This window comes from Triturus cristatus, chromosome 9, assembly GCF_964204655.1.
Source record: "Triturus cristatus chromosome 9, aTriCri1.1, whole genome shotgun sequence".
Taxonomy (NCBI): Eukaryota; Metazoa; Chordata; class Amphibia; order Caudata; family Salamandridae; genus Triturus; species Triturus cristatus.
In genome coordinates this window covers 1,022,135,005-1,022,157,525 of record NC_140592.1, presented here as the reverse complement: position 1 = coordinate 1,022,157,525, position 22,521 = coordinate 1,022,135,005, and the positions used below count along the sequence as shown (strand labels likewise).

General features: G+C 47.6%; 1 protein-coding gene across 1 annotated transcript in view; it reads right to left on the bottom strand.

Moving 5' to 3' along the window:
- The window catches only part of NEK9 (NIMA related kinase 9), a 276,348-nt gene that overhangs the window by 54,587 nt on the left and 199,240 nt on the right, over positions 1 to 22,521 (bottom strand). The gene's annotated exons all lie outside the window — the stretch shown is intronic.

Genomic DNA, 22,521 nt, shown 5'->3' with positions numbered 1-22,521 from the left:
TTCAACTTTAATTCCACCTCCAAAAAATCACTCCAAACCTAGTTCCATAAGATTTAGATATGAATTATGAAAAAGAAGTTGGCACATGCTGTAAGGCAATAACATAACTGTAAAACACAATCAGCGCTACAAGCACACAGTAGAATTACATTAAAGATTATGTGTCAGGACATTCTCATAATGGCGAATGTCTCCAGCCACACTAAACTTAGGATGTGACGGCTGCGGGTGGTGTGTGTGTGGGGGGGAATGTATTTTGGTAATCTTAGGAGAGTTCTCCTGCCCTACGGCAACTGAAATTATGATCACTCCCTCACAGGAACTCTGCAGAACTCTAGCAAACCACTTCCACAAGAAGATATCCGCCATCTACAAGAACTTCGAGTCCCGACCCACTGACCTCCACATCCTCCCCGCTCCAACAGAAGCCTCGTCCGATCAGCCACTCCCTGTTTGGGAACAGTTCACCATGCAGAACACCACAGACATCTTCAACTCCATCCACTCTGGATCACCCATGGACCTCTGCCCCCACCACCTCTTCAACCTCGATAGCAGGGAAATCAGCCACCAACTTACCACCATCCTCAATGCATCCATCTCCACAGCCACCTTTCCCGACACATGGAGATAAGTAGAAGTCAGACCTCTCTTCAAGAAACCCACCGCCGACCCCACTGAACTCCAGAACTGCCACCCCATCTCGCTTCTCCCTTTCTCCGCCAAAGTCCTCGAGAAGGACATCAACCAGCAGCTCACCAAATCTGGTTTGCGCGCCAACGACAGCCCTAATCGCCGCCAAGGACTTCAGCACCCTCCTCGATGGAGGAGACTCAGAAGCCCTGATCCTCCTCTACCTCTCTGCAGTGTTTGACACCGTATACCACCACGCACTCATTAAGAGACTGCACCACATCGGAATCCAGGAAGATGCCCTCAGATGGACAGCATCATACCTCAGGGGATGAACCCAGAGAATCCACCTACCTCCATTCCCATTGGAACGCAATAGCACCATGTGTGGCATCCATCAAGGTTTGTCCATCAGCCCCACCCTCTTCAATATCTACATGACACCCCTATCCGACACAGTAGGACCCACGACTGCACCATCATCTCCTATGCCGACGACACTCAGCTCATCATTTAGCTCTCAGCAGACCCAACTACGAAGACCAACTTCCACAACTGCATGAAGAACGCTGCCAACTTGATGAAGACCAACTGTCTGAAGCTCACCACGCACAAAACCAAAGTGCTAATATTTGGGTACGACTCTCTTCCCCCCCCCCCCCCATGGAACAACACCTACAGGCACACCAAGCTGGGATCCACTCCTAAACCGAAAGACCACGCCTGCAACCTCTGCATCATCCTGGACAGCAAGATCACCATGAAGCGACTGATCAACGCCGTCTCCTCTGCATGCTTCCACACTCTCTGCATGCTCCAAAGAATCTTCAAATGGCTCACCATCGATACGAGGAAAACCGTCACGGAAGCCCTAGTCACAAGCCAGCTGGACTATGGCAGCGTAATGTATGCCGGAACTATCACCAAACTCACGAAGACACTACAGGCGATACAGAACTCAGCAGCCAGACTCATCCTCAACCGGCCAAACGGACCCACTTCACCCCACACCTTAGGAACCTCCACTGGCTCCCAGTCAAGTAAAGATGCCGATTCTAGATATCGACACACCTACAAAACCCTCCACAATATATGACCAGCATACATCAACCACCGTCTGAACTTTCACCAACTGCCCAAAGACCTCTGCTCCGCCACCCTCGCACAAACCTCAAGCATCCGCCGAAGCCACAGCGGAGGCCGTTCCTTCTTCTACCTCACCGCTAAGTCCTGGAACAGCCTTCTACTCCATCTCCGGACATCACCCTCACTGGAGGATTTCAGGAAGAGACTCAAGACCTGGGCTTTCGACTGAGCCTGCTACCAAGCACCTGGATACCCTCGCAGGTGACTAGTCGCGCCATACAAATACAGATTGATTGATAACACCAAAATCCAGTTTGAGGCAGGTACTACACCTCCAACAAACTCAGACAGGTTGTTGGATGACTGTGCTTTTGTCCTACCAGATTTCTAACAGTAAGTACACAAGAATTTTCTAGGAATCCCGTCTCTCCCTTTAAAGTGTGCCACAAGTATTACAGTTGGCTTAACAGACCTGTCAAGTAGGATTTGACACAGTGCTGTCAAACGGAGGTTACAGCCCCCACCCTGCACGTTCTGTGGCGTTCAGGAGTCATAGCTTCTCTTTCAGGTCACCCTATTTTTTGCACCTGGGAGGCATTTCACACTGCTTACACACCTATTCAAGATGGAGACCTAGCAAAGACTTACAAGACTTAGCCTCTGACAGTATTAGGATCCAACATTGCTTGCCAGTGTTTCTCTGTGGGCCAACCAGCCTTCCTACAGTGAAAATAGCTTTTACATGCTTGCTAGTCACTGAAAATACATGCTAACATTTAAGTTCTAAATGGTCTACTTTTAAATATAATGAACCCTGCATTGTGGGCTACAAGGCCCACCACATAAGAGTGACTTGATATTCAAAAGTGAGTTTTGTACCCGTCATAAAGTTTTATTTTAACAGGTAGCAGTGCAAGTCTTGCACTGTCACAGTACGCCTAAATTGGTAGGCCTGAAGCCAAGTGTGCAATTCCAATATTAGCGGATGGTATAATAGGTGCTGAAGACCACAAGTGGCATTTAACTTTCAGGCCCTGGGTGCACTTTTTAAACTATATACTAGTGATGTACAGGCAAGTTAAATGTGCCAATAAGGAATTAGGTAATTTAACCATGATTAAAGGCAGAACACATGCACTTTACACCTCTGTGCACTTATCCCTGGTAACCAGTAGTAAAGTCAGCAAAAATATAGGGCCAAGCAAAAGGTGAATTATCTGTGGTGTGCAAACAGAAAAGGCGGTTTTCCTACACAGAGATACACTGGCTTCCAGTAGCCAAACAGAGCCTGTAAATATCTCTGCATCACTCACAAACTAGTTTAGCATAGCTCTCCCATCCTTTCTGGATCAGAGATTCAAACTTCCCCACTTCCTCTGCCCCAGTTAAAAACCTTGTAAGACTACTCTATGTGACAAAGTCTTCAGAGTGGCAGCGTCACACCTCTGGAACAATACGTCTTTCTAGCCGGAATGTAAACAGTTTCACTCCTGCTTCAGGTAACTTCTAAAGACTCATTTCTTACAATATATTCAAAGACAATGTTGATGGTCTCTCAGCATAGTTTTCTTTCAAGCCGGATAACTTTGATAGTGCCAGGAAACCTTGTGTGTACGGTGTGCTCATGAAAAACTGTTTTAGATTACGCTATTGAAAATGTGATCGAGGAACTTACAATAATCCTCCTGTCAGAAATAAAATAAATGTAGCCAGCTAATCAGCAGTCAGATACCCCGTGCCTTGCGCTTGCATCACTGTTGACATGATTACAGGAGGAGCTAAGAATACAAAGGGTGTTAAGATCCTCGTAGATTAATACTTCTTAGAGTTCTTTCACACTTAATGCCATGATGACATCTGCATTACAAATGTGGAAGGATGAACGCAGTAAAGAATTTAATAAATGACATTCAAGAATTTGAACTCCTAGTCAGAAAAGGCAAAGGAAGAGAGTGTAGGACACCCACGCACACCAGAGCTCATGAAATACCATGCTAAATGGCCTAAGGCCACAAATTTATGTTTTATAATAGAATGCTTGTGGTTGCCGGGACCAGTTTATTAACAAGGAAGGAGTCCAACCACTTTAATCCCAGAGAGATCATGGTGTCCATGTGGAAAGAAGAAGTTACTTAACTTCGGTAACGTTCTTTCTGGTAGAGACCATCAGCAGCAGATTCCTCACCTTTTGATATTACCCAGGCGTCACACTGTATACTGAAACTTTCCAGAAATGCTTTTGTGTGCTGGAAGGTGAGCGACACCTTGCGGATCGGCACAGATGCCAATCAGCTCTGGAAATGACATGTGGGAGCTGTATAGGTACCACGCCCAGACATCTGCTATTTTTCTTTGGTATGATTAATGTAGAACCAGAGCACTCTCTTAGAGTCCAAGCGATGGAGTCTCTCCTGGGGGTGAGGAAGAGCATAGAACGCCAGCAGGGTGATGTTTTGGACGATGTGGAACAGTCACAACATCCAGTAGAAAGGTTGCTCAAGTTCACAGAACCAGCTTATCGGAGATGGGGATGGTGGATGAACAGAGAACCTGAAGCTTACTCACATGCTGTGCGGTGGTGATGGCAAACAGGAACATAGTTTTGATGGCGAGAAGCTGTAAAGGACAGCTATGAAGCAGCATGAATGGAGAGCACATTAGAAAAGTAAGGACAAGATTGAGGTCTCATTGGAGCATCACAAACGGGGAAGGGGCAAACATATGTTGCAGCCCTTTCAAGAAGAGCATCGCAACAGGTGATTTAAACAAAGGGGGATGATCTGGCTAATGTAAGAAGGCAGAGTTGACCAAAACATACGTTTTAACTGTGCCCAGAGCAAGGCCAGGCAGTGTGACAGACTGAGAAAAAATAAAACATCAGACAGTTTGGCCTGGATGGGGTCAATCTGGTGAATGCCACGGCCAAGCCCCAAATTTGTCCCAACAATAGGTATATATGCTTTTCGTTGGGGGAAGCCTGGCTGCCAAGATGACATCAACTAACTCCAGAGGAAAGTCGTAGGTGTTCAGCTGTCGCAGCTCATTTCCCATGCATGAAAGTGGAGGCTGCGGAGGCCGGGGTGGACCTTCTTCAGAACTCTGGCAGGAGTGGCATCAGTGGAAAGACTTATAGGAGTCTTGAGTTCCACTTAGGGTGGGACGGGTCTCTGAGTGAGACACGCCTGGGAAACTCCAGAGCGCAGAAGTGCTGACACTGCACGTTATCAGCAGTGGCAAACTGATCGAGTCAAGGCTTTTCCCATTCATGGAAGTGACCTTGTTCCACCTCCAGGTGTAACTGCCAGTGGTGATCCGATAGGCGCCGACAGCTGAGTTAATCTGCCTTGGCGTTCAATGAGCCTGCCAGATTGTTTGCCACAAGGAAGATTACCTGGTGGTCCAGCCAGCTCCAGGGGCACAAGGCCTCCTCGCACAAGGTCTGTCCCCTCCCCACTTGTCCTGTTTGTTACAGCACCATATGGCAGAGGTGTTGTCAGTGAGCACCCTTATTGGATGTCAGAAAGGCTTTCTTTCAGCGCCAAACGGATGGCCCTCAAATCCAGAAGACTGATATGGAGCCCGGACTCAGCTGGAGACCAGAGGCCTCTGATCTCCACCCCTCCCATGTGACCGCCCCAGCTCAGAAGTGATGCATTGATCACCACTATCAGCTCTGGGTGGGTCATGAAGAGGGCTCTGCCGCTGACCCAATCGCGATCTAGTAGCCACCTCTTCAGATCTTTAACTGTCTCCTCCAAAATCTGGATGTGATCGGCGAAGTTCTCTTTATGTTGGGCCCCTTGGACTTCAGATACCACTGCTGAGCCCACATATGCCACTTAGAACGCTTGACCAGTAGGATGCAGGAGGTCATCAGTCCCAGACATCCAAGAGTACACCTAACTAAAATTCAGGACCACGGGGAAAGGCACGAAACTGAACCGTGTCCGGAATGGCTTCGATGGAAGGAAGCATCTGGGAAGGAATCATGTGTGACTGACACATTTATAGTGAGCCCCAAAGATGACAGGAGGTTCGCTGTAGTCTTGAGGTGGCTGATAACTGCCAAGGGTGGGCCTGCCTTCAACAGCTACTAATCGAGGTAGGGAAGACTGGCACCCCTGACCTCCGAAGGTGTGCTGTCACCGCCATCATTTTCCTGAACGCCAGAGGGGCCCTGGGGAGACCAAAGGGAAGCACAGAAAACTGAAAATCCTCCTCTCCCACCAAGAACTGCAGGTAGGGCAGAGGAGCCGGCAAGACAGGAATATGGAAACAAGCATTTTCAATTAAATATGTCTCGCATTTGCAAGCATTTAAGCTATTGGCATTGTAAATGACAATCCTCAAAGAAAGGTACCCCCTAAACATACTTTTTAGGTCCAGGAACCATGGGGGAAAAAACAAAAGAACAATTAACAAACAATACTCCTATCGGACCTGTATCTATTTATCTAGTGGCCTACACAGGACTCAAATCGGGCTGTCCCACAGAAATCAGTCTTGCCATGCTCGAATATGCAAAAATATATTAATTTGTATTCATCTTTTTCTTTTTTGATTTTAATAATTATAACATATCTATTTATAAAAGTGTATAGAAAATCATGATAAACCGTTGATTCATGTACCTCTCATACCACACTCTCACAATCAGTACAATCTCCCACAAAGGAATAGTGCTTTGAAGGTTCCCAGCAGTCTGGTCAATGTACGTTTCGGTGGGAATAATTAACTTCCACCGTCATCAGTACCACTCTTACTGGCTACTTTCAGGTGAATGGAGGGGGGGAATCTGTGGGTAAATACACAATCAATGTACTTTTATGTACATATAAAGGGACTGCCCTACACAGAGAGGTAATTTAACACAAGAACATTGTTGGCATGTGAAGGGTTTATTCTGTAGGTGCTACGATATGGGAAATTGCTTAGACCATGATAGATTGGGTGCTCATGACATGCGTGTCAGAAGCAAATGTTCCAGAACAGAAAACCAATTGAAACAAGAACAAGCACTTACAGTGCAATGGGTCTCACATTTGTGAGAGTTTGATATATTGGCATTGTAAACTATACTGCCTTTTATTTGTGCATTTATAAAAACCTGCAAGTGACGTTTACGCACTGCTTTTAGGTTTTGTAAACAGAAATATTTATTACAATGCCAATAGATCAAACTTTGTAGCAAATGGGAGACCTATTGCACTGTAATGCAATAGGTCTCACATTTGCGAGATTTTAAGAGCTATTGGCATTCTAAATGACAATGCTTTTAATTTATGTGTTTTTAAAACCTGCAAGGGGTGCATAAACCTGCACTTTGTAATTATAGTTGTTGCTTATGAGAAGCAAGGCCGGCAGTGACTGTCCCGTTTTTTCTGCCAGCCTTGCTTCTCCTCAGCAAGGACTATAAGTAGTAAGTGTGTGGTAACACACTGCTTGCAGGTTTTTAAAATACATAAATAAAAGGCATTGTTATTTTGAAGGCCAATAGCTCAAATGTTTGCAAATACCGGTTTTCTATGGGAGGGAAGCTTGCAGTGCTGCTGACTGTACTGTGCCTGTTCCTACATGAAGGAAGCGTGCACTGCTGCTGAGTGTACTGTACCTGTTTTCTTTGGGAGGGAAGCTTGCACTGCTGCTGCCTGTGTTGTCCTTTCTGTATGCAAGAGAAGCTTGTAGTTGTGTGAGCGCAGCTTGCAGTGCTCCTTAATGTACTTATCTGCACTGTATGTAAGAGAAGCTTGCACTGTTGACTGTTCTGTACCAGGAAAGGTTGCACTGTTGCTGACTGTAATTTTTATTGTATGGGAGGACAGCTTTGACTGATCCTGCCTGTGGTGCATTTTTTTCCTCAATGGAGGGAAGCTTGCACTGCTGCTACCTTTCTGTATGAAAGAGAAGATTGTAGTTCTGTGTGTGAGGGAAGGTTATAGAGGTGCTGACTGTGCTGTACCTGTTCTGTATGTGAGGGAAGCTTGGACTGATGCTACCTGTCCTTTCCTTGGGGCTGTCCAGGAGATACTTTAGGGGAGACGTGTATTAAAAAAGAAGGTTTATGTTAAAACTACACATATAGGGTCTGTATTGGCAGGCCTGAGACAAGTTTAAAGGGCTACTAAAGTGGGTGGCGCAATTAGTACTGCTGGACTACTAGTAGCATTTAATTTATAGGTTCAAGGCACATTTAGTTTACATTTTAGGGAGTGATACGTTAATTCAAAATGTTAATTGTGGATAAAACAACATTTCTATGTTTTAAGTAAAGAGAATATAGACTTTGGCATTGGTTGGCAGTGGTAAAGTGCCCAGAGTTTTAAAGCCAGCTAAAATTAAGGCAGCAAAAGAGGAGGCACAAAGTGAGAGGAAAACACTCCACGGATGTCCTTTATTTGTAAGCTCTCTGTTTGATAGTGACTCGAACCTACGTCACAAAGCTGCTGTTGAAGCGGAACTGGCTCATACTGATGCAAGCATCTTTTTACTCTACTTTACTTAAGAATCACACGTGTGTGATTGATAAAAAGTGTTCTAATGCTTAGTGCCAATGTGTGCACCGTTAGACCCCGGCTCAAATTAAGCACCCAGCAGGGGCCTGTGAAGCGCTACATAAAAATATTATTAGTGAAACGACCGACCCAAACATGCATACAGGCACCTAAATAAGGACAGCGCCTTGAGAAGAGTGACCGTTATGACACAGGGCCAATCAGTTCAGACACTAATAATATTATTATTAACTTCAAATACTGATTAAAAAAAATAAAAAAATTAAAGTCCTCAGACTCACATGACCTCATGTTTAATGGTTTGGTTAATCTGTCCCTTGGGCTCTAGTGAAAACACACAGCTTTTTTTAATAGAAACAGACAACACCCCCGCGATACGTCTCCACGTACCTTTGGACGACGACGGTGTTTTTGGCCCATTTTACCAGTTTTATATAGCGCAAGCTCAACCTGACTGTAGTGGAGTGCTGATGGTTGCGCCTGCAAATAACGCAATGTTGTTTGGAAGGTACAATGGCTGTGTCCTGGGCGTAATTTATGCAAGAAGGTTTGTAAATAGCTTCTTGCACCACATATGTGGGGGAGGAGCCAGTAGGAGGGAGAGAGGGGAAGAGTGAAGGGGGCGGGTGAGGAGCCAGTAGAGGGAGATAGATAACAGCGATAAGAAACAATACACAGACGGTTTACTGTAGAGCCATCAGTTGGGAGTGTGTGTGTGTGGGGGGGGGGGGGGGGGGCGGTTGCTAGGTCTGCCTCCGGTTACAATGGCGGGGCTGGTGTGCTTCCTGTCTGGGCAGCATAAGGGCACAAATGCTGCCGTGGCCCCTTGTTATTTATTGTTCAAACAAATGGCGACACGTGGTACGAAGTGCTACATAACAATATTATTAGTGAGATGATCGACCCAAACACGCATCCAGGTTCCAAAATAACAGCGCCTTTAGAAGAGCGACAGTCATGAGACAACGCCGAGCACTTCAGACACTACTAATATTAACTTCAAATACTAAAAGTTTGGTTCTCAGACTCACATGACCTCACTTTTAATAATTTGGTTAATTTGTCCCTTGGGCTCTGGTGAAAACACTCAACTTCTTTAATAGAAGTAGACACCACCCCCTCGATACGTCTCCACGTACCTTTGGACAACGGCTGTGTTTTTGGTCCCTTTTTGCAGTTTTATATAGCGCAAAATCAACCAGACTGTATTGGAGCACTTTATGTGAGGATACATAACCCAAGGACACATTTATTTTTGGTAGACCCGGGACAGAATGCGTTATTTGCTGAGAATCACTGGATGTTGATCAGACGCCAAGACTCGAACCTGCGTTATATTGCTGCTGTTGAAGCAGAACTGGCTCATACTGGTGCATGCATCTTTTCACTTTACTTTAGTTAACAATTACACGTCTGTGATTGATATAGAGTGATCTAATGCTCAGTGCCAATGTATGCACCGGTAGACCCCAGCTCAAATTAAGCCCCCAGCAGGGGCCTGTGAAGCACTACATATTATTAGTGAATGACCGGCCCAAACACGCATACAGGTTCCAAAATAAGGACTGCGCCTTGAGAAAAGTTACCGTTATGAGACAGGGCCGATCACTGAAGACACCACTAATATTGTTATTAACTTTAAAAATAAAAATAAATCTTTCAGTATTTTAAGTCCTCACTCACATGACCTCGCGTTTAATGGTTTGGTTAATCTGTCCCTTGGGCTCTGGCGAAAACACTCAGCTTTTTAAATAGAAGTAGACAACACCCCCGCGATACGTCTCCATGTACCTTTGGACGATGGCTGTGTTTTATGGCCCCTTTTTGCAGTTTTATATAGCGCAAGCTCAACCCGACTGTATTGCAGCGCTTTATATAAGCACCATTTGCTCAGAATCACAGTATGTTCAGCCAACACCAAGACTCGAAACTGCGTTACATTGCTGTTGAAGCTGAACTAGCTCATACTGGTGCAAGCATCTTTTTACTTTGCTTTAGTTAAGAATCACACGTCTGTAATTGATTAAAAAAAAAATTCTACCGCTCAGTGCTAATGTGCGCACCGGTAAGCCCTGGCTTAAATTAAGCCCCCAGCAGGGGCCTGTACAGCACTACATAACAATACTATTAGTGAAATGACCGACCCAAACACGCATACAGGTTCCAAAATAAAGACTATGCTTTGAGAAGAATGACAGTTATGAGACTGGTGGCGGCATGCCCACTCACATGACTTCACGTTTAATGGTAAGATTAATCTGTACCTTGCACTCAGATTTTTTAATAGAAGTAGACAACACCCCCGCGATACGTCTCCACGTACCTTTGGACGACGGCTATGTTTTTGGCCCCTTTTTGCGGTTTTATATAGTGCGACATCAACCAGGGGCCTGTGAAGCACTACATTAGCATTGTAAATTACAACGACAGGGGGGGGGGCTTGGGATTTAGGGGCATTGTTGAAAAAACGGCCACTATAACAAAGGCGTGCCCGGATTACAAAATAAAATATTCTACATTATATATTTGCTTTAGTGCACCAAAAGCTTTTACTCTTATGCGAGGTGAGCTGTTACACGCGTGCTTTGAGGCTGTGGGGGAGGTTTGCTGAAGCAAGGAGAGGCACCCTGAGTGGCCATTATCAGTATGTAAGCAACAACAAATAACCGGCCAGCGTGCATGTCTGGCCACCGATGTGGTTAACAAACTTTAACTTAGCTACTGGAACAACAACGAGCGCATCTCCGGCCAGCGTGCCTGTCTGGCCACCGATGTGGGAAGCAGCGCCGCTGCTGAGCAGTGTGCGACGGAAACAAAATAGTGCTTACCGCCTACATATGGAGGACAGTGTAACGCCGCAAGCAAACAATCCGTCTAAAAAAAGAGACAGAGTGGTAACAAAGAAGCCTCATTTTCAATCGGAGGACACCATTTAGCATAAATTATGACGCCAGCCAATGAGAATGATGGGCGGGGCTTCAACCCCACTTCTGAAATCTCTTCGATTACAAAAAGCCTCTCTGAGCGAGCAGCGCATGCCCGCTGCAACGCAGGTCTGCGAGACCTAAAAAGTGTTCTGCAGGTCCAATGCCACCATCCAGTCTCCAGGGTTGAGGGCAGACATAACCTAGGCATTTTTAATTTCTCCTTCCGGAGGAAGAGATTAGGAAGGCGCATATCTAGAATAGGCCAAAGAACTCCATCCTTCCTGGGCAGTAGAACATAGCCGGAATAACAACCACATCCTCCTTCTGGCATCCTCTCGACAGACCCATAGCCCAAAACAGCTTGAACTTTCTGCCGTAAAATGGATAAATGATCCTCCATCATTTGTCGAGTAGACAATGGAAGGTGCGGCTGGGACGAAAGGGCTACAACAAGTTACTAACCTATAACTTTGGTTCTCCAGTATTGGTAATTTTCATAGATTCCCATTGCTTGTATCATTCCCCGTCGTCGAGATGGGAGTCCCCGGTATACATAAAATAGCCATAGAAATAGGTACAAAAAAAAAAAGAATCAGGCCTAGGCCTCATCTAGTTTTGTAGCATATCCACCTCTTTTTGTAGAAGAGACCAAATAAAACGAACAGCCAATCAGAACAGCCTCAGCCCATAGAACCTTCCCGAGAGAGCCTCAGATTTTCATAGCTGTTGTAGAACAGTACAACAGAAGATGCTGAAGGCTGAGCTTTCCCAGGGGAGGAGGGTGGGTGCATGGGAATCTATGAAAGTTACCAATACTGGAGAACCAAAGTTACAGGTACGTAACTTGTTTTCCTACTCCAGTATTGGAACTTTCATAGATTCCCATTGCTTGTATCAGAATAGCTAGCAGTCAGAAACGCACATTTTGTGTAACAATACAGTGTTATAAAACATTGCAAGATGCAACATGTTCAGTACAGATAAAAACATCAAAAGCATCTAGACTTGCAAATGTGTGAAGAGCAATGAAAAAAGGAAGGAGGGTTAGAAGGGAAAGCTCACCACTCATTGAAAGAGGTTCCTCAGGACTGCCTGTCCCACTGCAGCGTCACTACGCGTGGAGGAATCCAAGCAGTAATGTTTCGTGAAGGTATGGGCACTGCTCCAGGTCGCTGCTCTGCAAATGTCTCCGATAGGTACTCCGGCGAAGAGAGACGCTGAAGAAGACATAGCTCTCGTAGAATGCGCCCGGACCCGCCCCTCAAGGGGCTTGCCAGCTGCTTGGTGACAATATTGGATCGCGCTGGCAATCCAACAAGCAAAACCCTGCTTTGAAAGAGGGAAACCTTTGCGAGGTGCACTGAAGGCCACAAAGAGTTGTGTTGACCTCCTGAAGTCCTTGGTACGCTGTAAATAAAACTTCAGACATCTTTGAACATTCAGCGAGTGGAGTGCCCTCTTCGGTGGAGTAGTAGGTCGAGGAAAAAAGGATTTGAGAATAACCGGTTCATTCAAGTGAAAGTCTGAAGGCACCTTCGGAATAAATTTGGGATTTGTTCTTAGTATCAAAGTCTCTTTTAAACTGTAAGAACAGTTCCTGAATAGTGAGAGCGTGCAGTTCACCCACCCTTCTGGCAGATGTTAAGGCGAGAAGGAGGGCCATCTTCCACAAGAGGAATTTAAGGTCGCCCTATGAATCTGTTCAAAAGGATGCCTCATTAGTTGAGTAAGAACCAAGTTAAGCTGCCACAGAGGCGGTGGAGGCCTAACTGGAGGGAAACCCTAAAAAGTCCTTTAAGAAATTGTTTCACAATCCTTGCAGACCAGAAAGAAGGTCCAGAGGAATCTAGAAATGGCCGCAAGGTGTACCTTGGTAGTAGAATGAGCGAGACCTGATTTAGCAAATGCCAGAATGTACGGTAAAATCTGATGAGGTGAAGAAGAGTAGGGATGAATGTTTTCTTGCCGGCACCAAAGGCAAAAACGCTTTCATTTCAAGCGATATGTCTTATTTATACTTAGAGCTCGAGCTTAAGCAAGCACCTCTCTACATTCTGACGAGATATTTAGATCTTGAAATTCTCGGTGCTCAGGAGCCACGCCGATAAGTGAAGAGATCTCGGATCAGGGTGTACCACTTGGCCCTGGGACATAGTCAGCAGGGAAGGAATCGGTTGTAGATTAACAGGACGGTCCAGGGAGAGTAGAAGAAGCTACGTAAACCAAAACTGGATGGGCCACCAGAATCATTCTGCAGGGTTCTGCCTTGAGCTTCCGGAGAAGTCTGGGAATTAGTGGGATCGAAGGAAAATCGTAAACAAATGCACCCGACGAGGTCATCAAAAGCGCATTCCCCAACGATCTTTTTTGTTCTCCGGAGTGGCAAAGAGATCTATGTGCGGAGTGCCCCAGAGTCAGAAAATCTCCTCCAGAGAGTTGTGATCTAGCTCCCACTCATGGCTCACAGATTTTAGGCGACTGAGCGTGTCCGCTGTCTTGTTGAGGGCACCTGGAAGATGCTCCGCTGAGAGCGATATCTCCCGTTGGATTGCCCATTCCCAAATCATCTGAGCCTCCTTGGACAATCGACAAGACCTTGTACCCCCCTGCTTGTTTACGTAATGCATGGCAGTCGTGTTGTCCGTACGGACCAGGACGGAGGATCGTCGAATCCGCGGAAGGAAGTCCTGCAAGGCTAGACGAATCGCCCTGAGCTCCAACAGATTGAAGTGAAGTAGACTATGCTGGGGCAGCCAGCGGCTGCTTACATGAAGGTCCTGCAAGACCGCTCCCCAGTCTTCCAGTGAGGAGTCTTATTATCAGAGGAGCTGGGGTGACCTTGAAGGCGAGACCCTGGGAGACATTGTCCTTGTCCGTCCACCATGTTGCAGCCTCCTTCATAGGCTGAGTGATTATGATTTTGTCCTCGAAAGAGCCCTCTGCCTGGCGCCACTGCAAATCCAGTTGCTCTTGGAGGAGGCGCATTCGCAACCTGCAGTAGGAAATTAAAGGAATGCAGGACGAGATTGACCCCAGGTGGAACTTGTAGAGGCGAACTGAAAGTGACCCTCTTCGTTGCAACCGACGAGCTGAGGTGATCTGCTTTGTCTGTCTTTCGTTTGAAGGGAATGCTTTTCAGCAAGATGTGTCCAGAATCGCCCCTAAGAACCAGGCCAATTTGGACAGGCACAGGACTGACTTTTCTGTGTTGAGCTGAAGCCCCAATTGAAGAGCTGTGTGCAGGTCCTGACAGCTTCTTCTGCTGCGTGATAGACAGAGCTTTAAGCAACCAGTCGTCCAGGTAAGGGAAGACCTGGCACTTCTGCCTCCTGGGAAACTTTGCCACAGGGGCTAGGACCTTTGTGAAAATCTGCGGAGTGGATCTGAGTACGAAAGGCAGGACCTTGAATTTAAAGTGGCTCTTGGCTACTGTAAAGCATAAGAACTTCCTGTGGGCAGGGTGGTTGCAGACATGAAAGTATGCGTTCTCGAGATCCAGAGTGGCCATGTAATCTCCCGGATTGAGGATGCGCAAAATGTCCTGTAAGGAGACCATTCGAAATTAGAGCTTGATGAGATAGGTGTTTAGCTCCCTCAGCTCTAAAATAGGGCACCATTTTTCTACGGTCTTTTGAAAAAGGAAGAACCGGGAGTAGAATCCTTCTCCCCGTTGGGATGGAGGGACCGGTTCTATCGCTCCTTTGAGTAGTTGGTGAGCTTCTAGACGTAGAAGATGAAGATGTCTGGAGTCGGTGGCGCGAGGGGGCTTGGATGTTGATGTTGAAACTCCAGAGTATGGCCCGATTGAACTATATTCAGAACCCATCGATCTGATGTTATTAGTTGCCAGCTGTGGAAGCATTGGGATATCCTGCGCCCCACAGGTGTTACAGGAGACAAAGGAACAGTAGGAAGAGCCAACAAGCTGATACTGGCGCTTACAGGAATCCATCCCCTGGCGCCCCTGTCCTCTAGATGATGAAAGATAGAAAGAAGACGATTGGCCTTGTTGTCGAGTATATTGCGGCCGGTATGATTTAGAGAGCTGCAAGTAAGAGGAATAGCGCTGCTGTTGATATCCGCCTCTGTAGGAGGGGAGCCCTCCAACTCCTAGCTCCACCGAAGGGAACCGTGCTGTACTGTAAAGTCCCAAGGGATTTTGTAGTTTCTGTATCCTTTTTTATATCCTGCAGGGAATCATCAATGTGCTTCCCAAGGAGGGCCCTCCATCAAAAGGAAGGTCCAAGATCTTATTTTGTACTTCAGGCCAAAACCAAGTAGCACGAAGCCAGCCTTGGTGCCCAAGAACTGCTGCCCCCGCTAGGGAACGGAAAGCTGTTGTGGCAATATCCATTGCGCAGTCTATTATTTCCGAAGATGTTCTCTCTCCCTCCTGGAGGATCTTCTTAGCTTCCTCCGGCAACTGATCCAGATTAGGGGACAGATCACACCACATCTGGCGATCATACCTTCCAAGAATTGGTAAGGCGTTGGCTGCTCTGACAAGGAGGCTAGACATAGAAGATAACCTCTTCCCGGCATTATCCAACCACTTGACTTCTTTATCCGGAGGTGTAGTGAGGGGCCGCAGGATTTTAAGATTTACTCTGGGCCGCTTGAGAAATTACGGAATCCGGTTTAGGTTGGCTGACCAGACAAGCTGGACTATCCTCGGGGACCTTTTACTTCTTTTCCAGACGAGGAAGAACAGGTATGATTGTGGCAGGCGTCTTCATAACCTAGAGTCCTTTATCCCAGACATGACCCACAATAGGGATAGATCGGACTGACTTTCTATATGGTTCTTTAAAGTCATAAGAAACAATCTGACTGCACCGATGGAATGGGCAGATCTAATAATTTAGAAGCTCTCTCCATTAGATTATGAAAACCCCCAATATCTGCAGGTGGGGAATCCGCCGACTCCGGAAAAGGAAAGGCAGAATCGGGAATGATGGAATCATCCCATTCCCTGTCAGGATCCGGAATAGTTGTTGTCCCCTGGTCATCATCAGATGTATCATCCTGGACAGTAACCACTGGCTGCGGTTCAGGTAATTCCGGCAGTGAAGTTTGAGGAGGAAGCCGAGTTGTTACCGGATGAGCAAGTGGAGTAGGCAGCACTTGCACTGTTTCCTGGGCAGGAGATTGTGTAGGAAATCTCCACCTGTAATCCAATAGCATGAATTGTAGGTCTGTGATGAGGGAGGATGGCATTCAGACCATCTCTTGTTGATATTGCTCCCAAGATCTTAATTGGGACTCATATTGTTGCTGCTCCATGTAGTACTCATCAGAGTCAAAGTCCTGGTATTTAACATGAAGCTGTGATGGGCCAACAGTAGCACCGTAAGGACCATTGTCGTCCTCCGAAAACTCCTCTTCTAGAAGGAGAGCAGGAGGCAGAGGTGTCACTTTTCTGGGAGAAGTCATTTCCGGTGTAATGCAGCGTCTCAGTATTGAAATTGCCACATTTTATATAGTCGACGACGTGTGACCATCGTCGTGATCATGCTGGAAGCCGTCGCCATTGACGTGGTAGCTGTCGACACCATAGCAGTCGTCATGGTCAGTGTAGACGTCGACGACTGAGTGAATAGCGCATTCACGCCTGGCGTCGTCGAAGCAGTCGACGCCAATCCCTTCATAACCAGTGGAGAGGAAACTCTCGTCGACGAGCCCGTCGACAGAGCCAGAGAAGAAGCCTTGGAAGTCGTCGTCGACGGAATAGATGTGGTCATCATCGGCGAGTGAACTTTCTTCTCAGCTTTACCATCAGGTGGGACAGAAGATGGTTTTTTAAAAGCTTTAGTCTTCTCAGAAAGAGGAGAAGAAGAAGAAAGCACATAGCTTGCCTTCTTTTCAGGTGCCACTCCTGGGACAAGTCCTTCCTTCTGCTTTACACCTCGGTGAGGAGATTTGATGGGACTATGCCTGTCAGACCCATGAGAGGTCTTTTGGAAGGCTTTGGAAGGGGGGTCTGAAGAAGTAGAAGGTGAAGAAGACCTACCCCTTTTTTGAGACCTCCTGGATGAAGTAGCCGATTAAGTGTCCTGTCACTGGAGACAGGATCCTTCCGTGACTTTAGCTTCTGAAGCCATGTTAGCAGACGTCCCTCACGGTCCTGCAAGGTCTTTGTGGAGAAGGTCCGACAGATTTTGCAGTCAGCCGCTTTATGGTCAGGATACAAACAAATACAGTCTTTATGTTTGTCCTCCACATAAAGTCTCTTCTTGGAGCAGGTGGAACAAGCCTTGAAGAGAGCCTTCTTCTCCTTGTCTGACATGTTGAACACGTAGAGTGGAGTTGAAGAGAAAGATCAGGTTCAAAATAAGGGTAAATATTGAAGAAACTGAGCAGAGCTCAGTGGAGACTCTGCTTGCACAATGTGCGGTATAAAATCTGAGGCTCTCAGGAAGGTTCTACGGGGTGAGGCTGTTCTGATTGGCTGTTCATTTTATTTGGTCTCTTTTACAAAAAGAGGTGGATATGCTACAAAGCTAGATGAGGCCTAGGCCCGATTCTTTTTTTGAACCTATTTCTATGGCTATTTTATGTATACCAGGGACTCCCATCGACGACGGGGAATGATACAAGCAATGGGAATCTATGACAGTTCCAATACTGGAGTAAGGGTATGGCCTAGCCTTTGCAAACAATTTGGAGGACCAGCGTGTCTGATGTGATCACCTACCATCTCGGATAGAATGTGCAGATTCTGCCTCCCACTGGGTGCCTAGGACCCTGTGGGTACACTAAAGAGATTTGGCAGGGAGTGTATCACTTGGGGACGGACTGAGCAGCATTCTGGCCTTGGCTGTGGGGGAGCACCAAGGCCTCTCCCGCAAAACTGCTGGGTTCCTTGGTGGGGTGGGGTGTGACAGGCTTAGCAGTAAAGGACACCTCGTCCAATGGCACAAAAGGAGCGCTGAAATTGCTGCTGGTGAAGCTGGGTAGAAAGGCCTAAAGTGTGAGTGCTAGCCCTACTCTCCTTGAAACGTTCAAGGGCAGAGTCACCCTGGTACCAGAACAACCAGGTCCCATCGAAGGGCATGTCTTTCAAGGAGGACTGGACATCGCCCGAGAACCCAGTAAATCATAGCCACACATGGCGACAAATGACAACACTGGTGCCAACAGCCCATTCAACATAGTTGGTAGTGTCCAAGCCACAATGAATTGTGAACTTGCCCACATCATGACCATCCTGAATGACCTTAGAAAGAACAGGGCGAAAGTATTCCAGAACACCAGGGAGGACTTTTTCCACCGAGTCCCAGAGGGCGTAAGAGTAATGGCCCAACAACCAGGAGATGTTGATTGAATGCAGGACTAAACTGGCTGAGGAGAAGAGGTGCTTTCCTAGTGTCTCCACTCTATTGGACTCCCTGACTGGGGGAGTTTTAGGGGAATAAATTGTTGGGGTTGCCCCGGCTAGTAGAAGGTTGCACCACAAGGCTCTCTGAAGAGGGGTGCTGTGAGAAGACAGCAGGGTCATCTGGAGCAGGACAGAAGTGCCTGGCAATTTGTCAGTTAACAGGGGGGCTGGTACAAGGCTTAGCCCAAGCTCATAGAAGTGCATCCGTCAATGCCTCATTGAAAGGGAGGAAAGGTTTAGAAGCAGTCTGGCCAGCCACCAGGCCTTCAGTCAGGACGTTCGTTTTCACCTCCATGGTGGGGAGGTGGAAGTCAAGGTCTTCAGCCTCCCTATGCATTACAATGGTGTGGGAGGCTGATTCTTCTGTGGCTAGGCCAGGAGAGAAAATGGCTGTTTCTGGGGAAGTATCAAGCCCACTAGCATCTTGCAAGTCCTTGTACCAATTTTCAGCCTCAAGCTGACTACTACTTACATCAGGCCATGTCAGTTGTCCCTTTCATAGTAGATAATGCAATGGTATCTAAATACGCAGACAACACAATGTCAGTTCAACCCAGTTCACATCATTCAAAGCTGTGAAGCACCTAAATAACTTGGGTCAACAATAGATGGGGCCAGCTAGCTACTGCGGTTGTTGGTGGCTCTTTCCGCCACAGCATCTACCGGTGGGATCTAGATGAGCAACACTGGAGGTGTAAGGAATATGCTACTTACCAGTATGCATCTGTTCTTGGCATGTAGAGCTGCAGAGTTGTACACTTAGCATAGATCGCCATCTTGAGACATTGGACGGTGCCTTGGTGGGATATTGGGTGGGGTAGATGTTAGCTCGAGACAGTACCCTGACCGAATGATTTGGGTCACCCATTTGTCCGATGTTATGGACTCCCATGCATGGATAAAGTTTTGTAGTCTGCCCCCGACCGGAGTGGAATGGTCTGGGGGGAGCGGAGGGAAGTCATTGTGTGGGCGGGGTGGCAGAACGGGTGGTGTTAGTTTTGCCCCTGCCCTTATTGTTGTTGCCTCTGTAACCACCCCTTTGGTTGCCCTTTGAAAAGGTATTTTGAGGAGGGGATTTGTAGGAGGTAGAGGTGCTATCGGTGGAGAAGCCTCTGCCTGTGCCACGAAAGGAGGAGCGTCGAAAGGAACGTTTAGAGGCTTGTGTTTGGAGTGCCCCCATAGACTTTGCTGTGTCTGTGTCCTTTTTCATCTTTTCCAACGCTTCGTCTACCTTGGGCCCAAAGAGAGTTTGTTGGTCAAAGGGGTGATTGAGTATGAACGACTGGACTTCAGGCTTAAACCCTGAGATCCTGAGCCAGGCATGGCGACGAAGCAGGACACTGGTATTTATGGCTCTAGAAGCAGTGTCGGCTGCATCGAGGGCACACTTAATGGAGGTGTTTGTAATTAGTTTACCCTCCTGTATTAGCTCATGAGCCCTACGCTTGTGTTTCTCGGGAAGGTGCTGCATAAGAGCCTCAAGTTCGTCGTAGTGTGCTCTGTCATAGCGCGCAAGTAGCGCTTGTGTGTTTGCAATGCGCCACATGTTTGCAGCTTGAGAGGCGGTGCGCTTGCCAGACGCGTCTAGGAGTTTGGATTCCTTGTCTGGCGGTGGGGCTTCTCCTGAGGACTGGGAGTTGGCCCGCTTTCTAGCTGTAGAGACAACTAGGGAATCTAAGGGAGCAGGGCCCTTAATGTATGCAGGGTCTGTGGGTGCCGCCTTGTACTTTTTCTCTATTCTAGGGTTTAGTACCCTGGCCCTGACAGGGTCTTTGAACACCTCTGCGGCATGCTTGGTGACCCCCTTAAGCATGGGTAAAATAGAAGTGGATTTGTCCTGTATGTCAAATGTATCCAGTAAGAAGTCGTCTTCCACTGGTTCAGTGTGCATGTCCACCCCATGGTAGTGTGCTGCTCTCTGCACTAAATGATGGAACCCTAAGGAGTCCTCTGGAGGAGACGGCCTGGATGGGTATAGGTCGTCCTGAGGTATATCGGGTACATCAGGGTTATTGTAATCCTCCCATGGGTCTGGGGTCCCCGGTGGAGTGGGATCCATTGGGGCGTCCGCCGGGTAATTGTCCGGGTCCCCGTCATCCGGATCTGGGGACGGGGTCGGAGAGTAATGAGGTAAAGGTGGCGGAGACCTGGGAGGGGGAGGGGGTGGAGGAGGTAGGGGAGGCGGTAGTGGGGAGGGCACTCTGAGGGGAGAAGTAGCAGAGTCCTTCCGTTTGGGCGGTGGAGGAGGAGCCGGAGTATCAAGGCATCTTTTCTTGATAATTAAAGTCAATAGCCCAGTCTTTGGATCTTTGGACAGAGTCTTTTGTAAAGGGTCTGGTGTAAACAGAGCCAATGGTGCCGAATCGTCCGTCGGCACCGGTGATTTCGGAACCGAGGGCTTCGATGGTTTGTGTGCACCATGCTTTTTTGGGGCCTCCGTTTTTTTCGGCGTCGAAGGAGTTTTCGGCGCCGGAGCGTCGGTGCCGACAGATTTGTGTTTGTTCGGCACCGAGAGTCCAGGCTTCGGCACCGGTGGCTTCGGAGTCGAGCTGGATATTACTTTCTTCGGTGCCGGATGCTGTTTTTCGGCACCGGGCGTCGGCTGGCTCGATCCCGAGCTGCCGTGAGACTTTGGAGGCTTCGACACCGGGCCAGAAGGTGGGGTGATAGAAGCTTTGGTCTTGGTTTTGCCCAGGCCGGCAGGCGAGGGAGTAACCTGAGTCTCTTTGGTTTTGGGCGCGGGGGTGGGAGGGGGCACAGTACTCACGACCCGCTGCGCCGGTGTGATGTCCTCCACGTCGGAGTCGTCGGCCTCGGAAGCGCTGACGACGTCTTCCTCCTGCTGGGTGTGTATTTGCCCCGAAGCTTCGGCGCAGTCTCCGAAGATGTCCGGTGGAGCTGCAGACGATGAGTGCGCCATGGTGCGTCGAGCTTTTCGATCCCGGATGGTTTTCTTCGATCGAAAAGACTTGCAGGCGGGGCAGTCTCTGGCCTCGTGTTCTGGAGAGAGGCAAAGATTACACACCTGATGGAGGTCGGTGTGGGGAAATTTAGACCCACATTTTGGGCACTTTTTGAACGGAGTCCTTTCCATCGGCCGGGAACGGAGTCGAGGAGGGCCCGAAGGCCGGTGCCGATGTACGGGATGGAGAAAGTGCCGCTTCGAGAAATGAAGATGATGATGAAGAAACTCGAAGAAACGAGGATTTTCCGTCGAGGCTGGAACCGTAGAAGTTCGAAGCCGGAGCACGAAGTATCACATCCGAGCCCGATGGCGGAAAAAAACAATCTGAGGATGGAGCCGAAGCCCATGCGCAGTACGGACCGAAGGAGGAGTCACCAAACTCGTGACTTCCAAAGACTGTCCAAGAAGAAAAACAAACTGCAAACATCCGGGCCCAACACCAGATGGCGATCTATGCTAAGTGTACAATCTGCAGCTCATATGCCTCGAACAGATAGTTTTGTTCTTCATTAGTTTTAACACTGTGCCTGTCACCATAGTCCTGGAAGGGGAATGTTGGGGGAAGATCTAAATGTGTTACTTTTGTTAAAGGGTTTTTGAATGTTGCAGGCTCTCACTGGAGCAGAAAGATGGACAACGGTGCATGGCATGTGTTGTTTAGGGTGGTGATGCCCACTGGAATGTATATGTACTTTTGATTGATGCTTTTGACAACACAGATTCTAGGTCAAATTAAGTTATCAAGTTAGAACATGTGCAGTCTCAACTCCCAGTAAGCGCTATAATGTGCAAGCATAAATTAAGAGATAAGGAGCCCATATACCATATCTCCAAGAGACACTTCACACAGTCTGAGGGGCAAGCATTATAAAAGATGGCAGGGCCATATGTACTACACCATCTACTCTGCATTTGGCCGTGGGGCATTGATCTGGGCAAGGCTGGCATGACTTTCCAGTCCCTGGCAAACTTAATCGACCTGGAAAGAAGGTAAGGGCAGGCTGGAGGGCAAGGATATTG